This window comes from Paroedura picta, chromosome 3, assembly GCF_049243985.1.
Source record: "Paroedura picta isolate Pp20150507F chromosome 3, Ppicta_v3.0, whole genome shotgun sequence".
NCBI classification, from domain to species: Eukaryota; Metazoa; Chordata; class Lepidosauria; order Squamata; family Gekkonidae; genus Paroedura; species Paroedura picta.
In genome coordinates, this window is record NC_135371.1 from 10,270,609 (window position 1) to 10,274,645 (window position 4,037).

General features: G+C 52.4%; 1 long non-coding RNA gene across 1 annotated transcript; it reads right to left on the reverse strand.

The window, feature by feature from the left end:
- Positions 1 to 245: 245 nt before the first annotated feature.
- LOC143834441 (uncharacterized) lies at positions 246 to 2,672 on the reverse strand. The gene is made up of 2 exons (XR_013229773.1): positions 2,474 to 2,672; positions 246 to 870 (listed from the first exon to the last, which is right to left on the reverse strand). It is a non-coding gene; the product is annotated as an uncharacterized LOC143834441 (long non-coding RNA).
- Positions 2,673 to 4,037: the final 1,365 nt, after the last annotated feature.

Below are 4,037 nucleotides of genomic sequence, written 5' to 3' on the forward strand. Positions count from 1 at the left end.
TGTGGGGAGAGGAAGGCGACTGTAAGCCGCTTTGAGCCTCCTTCAGGTAGAGAAATGCAGCATATAAGAACCAACTCTTCTTCTTCTTCTTCTTCTTCTTCTTCTTCTTCTTCTTCTTCTTCTTCTTCTTCTTCTTCTTCTTCAACTGCTACAGCAGTACAATGCCTTTCTGGGGCCTGGATCCCCACAGCTGTATTAGCTCTCAAGCAATTGAGAGGAAGCAAGCAAAGGACATGCAATAGCAGAACATTTCTAGATATTTATTTCCTGGATTCCAGGCTCAAATGACAGCTCTTTGCAGAAAACGCCACAGACACCAACAGAGCTGCAAAAGGGGCTTGATGCCAACCTGAGCCAAGATGCTGGATTTCTATTTCACAAACGGCTCTATTCTTGCCTGGCCCAAAAGAAAAACGGGGGCTTGTGGGGGTCTAGAAGTAATGATCAAGCCGCTCCTTTTGCACAGCTTCCCGGTGCGGGTCGTACCAGAGAATGCAGGTTTCATAAAACTTGCGACGACGGAATTCCAAAAAGTTTCCGTCAGCCTGGATGATGAGTCGGCAATCGGAGAAAACGCTCTCATCTTTCCTCAGCATCTCCATAGCGTGATTGAAGCAGGCTGCCAGACCTGGCTTCATTTTTCCATCTTCTTCCAGCTTGGCCTTCGTCACCAAAAGATCCAGCATGGCCTCCTTTTCGCTCCTCATGTACAACTCCTGTTCCTCAAACCTGTGGTAAGTCATGACCGGAAGCTTCTGAATCACCTCTTTGACCTCCGCTGGCATTTTACTTTCTGGGAACCTGCCTGCCATGGTCTTCCCTGTGCCCCGGGCGAGACGCTCTTCAGTGGAGATTCAGACGTGGCTTTCTCTAGGTAGAAATGTGGGAAAGAAAGTTGTAGGATTAAGAGAGCTGAAACTGAGGAGGCTGAAATGGGGAGTGCAGACAATTAGGGGGGGGGGTGCAATGAATTGAATTGTCATGGCTGTCATGGTCGTTGTCAACTGGCTATGTAGCCGTGATTTTGGTAGTTTTAGCCCTTGACATTTCACTAGTAACTAGGCCGGGATCTTCAGAGGAAGGACACAGCAAAAAGAGAAAGGACACAGCCAAAGAGATTCCCATCCTGCTATGTCCAATCTCCGATGAGGGCAGGATCAGTAACTAGCTTAACGCTAGGGACTAAAACTACACCGGGGGGGGGGGGATCCCTTGCCCTTTTAACAGAGCCTTGATGTGTGGAAATGGGCAGGGGTAGTCAACCTGTGGTTCTCCAGATGTCCATGGACTACAATCCCCATGAGCCCCTGCCAGCGTTTGCTGGCAGGGGCTCATGGGAATTGTAGTCCATGAACATCTGGAGGACCACAGGTTGACTACCCCTGGAAATGGATACTTACTTGAAGCTTTTCCAAGTATGGAGATCAAGCGCATCCTATCAAGTCTCTTAAAAGGGCAGGGCATTTTTGTTGTTGTTGTTTCTTTCTAGTTGCCAAGATATGGGCACAGGGGAGTCCTCCCCTTTAAGACAAGCTTCATGGGAGTCTGCCTCTCTCTCCTAAAGGGAGTATGTTTTGAAGGGCTGCGCATAATTGTCAGAGCAAAAAAGTGAGTCCTGTGGCACCTTTAAGACCAACAAGGATTCATTCAAGGAGCGAGCTTTCGGTTTCATCATAATTTTCAGGTTTTCCTTGGAACAAATTCTGTTTTTCCCTTTACTGAAACTCCTCCAAGGCCTCCTTTGGGCAAGAATACACCCTCCATAACAGACATCACCTGGCTCCCACCCCTTCCTCCTGGTAATGGGAAATGGCCGAAGGGCCACTGGATACAATGGAAGCTGAAAATGCCAGTGGCTTTGCAGACCCCCCTGCGAGGTAGGTGGGGCTGAGAGAGCTCTGAGAGAACCGCAACTGGCCCAAGGCCAGCCAGCTGGCTGCAGGTGGAGGAGGAGCGGGGAATGAAACCCGGTTCTATGAAGGAGCAAGTCCCGCTTTGCTCCACAGGCCGTACCGGACTGTCCTCGCAGGGTCCGTGCGCCTTTCCCCCAGAAGCCTGTTTCCCGCACACGTCGGAGAAAGCCCTTCCGACGCACTTTCGCACAGGAAAACCCAGCTGCAAAAGCACCTCGAAAGAATCATCGAATCACAGAGTTGGAAGGGACCTCCTGGGTCATCTAGTCCAACCCCCTGCTCTCTGCAGGACACTCCCATCCCTATTGCTCATCCATTGTAACCTGCCACAAGGGCATTCTCCAAGGCGTGCGGAAGGTCCCCCAGGAATTCCCCCAGGTATTGCGCTCTCCATTAACACGGGGGGCATTTTACCACCCACCCACCCAGCTCCCAACGTTGACTGCCAAAAAGAAGCGATCCGGACGTCCGCCTGTGTCTGTGCATCAAATCCTAAAGGGCAAGTCTAAGGGCGCGCCCAGATCGAAGTCCGAAGCTCCTTGCGCCCTTCGCAGACTCACCTGCTCGCTCCTTTCCCTCCCAGAATCCAGACCCTTTTGCAAAGATGAGCAATTCCGCCGGACAAGCCCCGCCCCGCCCCGCCCCTGCCCGGCTCCTCCGCAACCTTAAGTTTCGTTTCCCCTACAAACTCCAGACGGAGAGATCTGGGACTGCACGGGCGTGAGGAGGGGGCGAGGAAGGATTGAGATTCGGGGCGGATCTTCCCACACAGAAATCTCTGCGGTCCCCCCCCCCCCCAGCTGCTTTAATGGACCGGTTCATCTTCCGAGTTGAATCCGGCAGGGGGCGCACTCATGTTCGGGGTGAGGCGGTGCATAAGGCTTCTGTTGGCATTCATGCCAAAGGGTGCCTGATTTATTTCACCCTGAAGGCTGCAGTCCTATGCCTGCTTTTCTAAGAGCGAAATAAGGCAGGAGCCCCGGGGCGCTTTAGAGAACAACAGCAGGATTTTGTTCAGCATGAAAAGCATTAAGAAAAGCCATGTTGGATCAGCCAATCCAACACTCTGTGTCACATAGTGGCTAAAACAGGGGTAGTCAAACTGCAGCCCTCCAGATGTCCATGGACTACAATTCCCAGGAGCCCCCTGCCAGCGAATGCTGGCAGGGGGCTCCTGGGAATTGTAGTCCATGGATATCTGGAGGGCCGCAGTTTGACTACCCCTGGGCTAAAACCCAGGGGCCAGTGTTTTCCTGCATTGAAGCGGTGAAGCAGGTTCTCCTCCCTGTAATCCTCCATCTGCCCATTAGACAGTTCCAGTTTCTCTCTCCAGCTGCTCCATGGATTCAGCAATGCCCCTGCACTGCTGCATGTTCTCTTCTCCCTGCTGGAGTAGCCTCTGCCCAAGGTTTGTGATCAGGGAGACCCATTTCTGCCTTCTTTGCTCCCACTGTAGGCTCTTTCTGCCTGGGTTGAAGGTTCTGGGAGTTGGGTCTCTGTAAAAATATAGGGGGGAGGGTCGAAAGGACCTCTAACAGCCCAGAAAAGCTGCCCCGGGAACAAAGAGGAGGAAGGGATTACCAGGGGCAAGCGTGGGGTAGTCAACCTGTGGTCCTCCAGATGTTCGTGGACTACAATTCCCATGAGCCCCTTCAGGCAAACGCTGGAAGGGGCTCGTGGGAATTGTAGTCCATGGACATCTGGAGGATCACAGGTTGACTACCCCTAGTTTGATTAACATTGGATCTCGTGTTAGGCGGGGGAAAGGGAGTGCCAATGAGGCACAGGCTGGCCTGGGCAGCCCCCTTGGAGAACTGAATAATCATATAAACACCTAACTGCAACCCGCAACCTTGCTTACCAGAGGCTAGGGGACTTGGGCAGCGGAGACTGGCTTCCTCCACCAGCAGGATCACGATGAGGTTCAGGGTGACCATCTCAGTCCTCTCCTGGTCGTCATGGATCCTCGGGCGAGCCCTTCCGGTGGATGGTCCCTCATTGGGATTATCCAGGTGCTGCTGGCTGCTCACCGCTGTCGCCTGCTTTTTGTTAATTTGAGGCTACGAACAATTCTTTTGGGCTACAAATCACCATCACCCTCCCTGTAGATGCCTTTGAATTTTA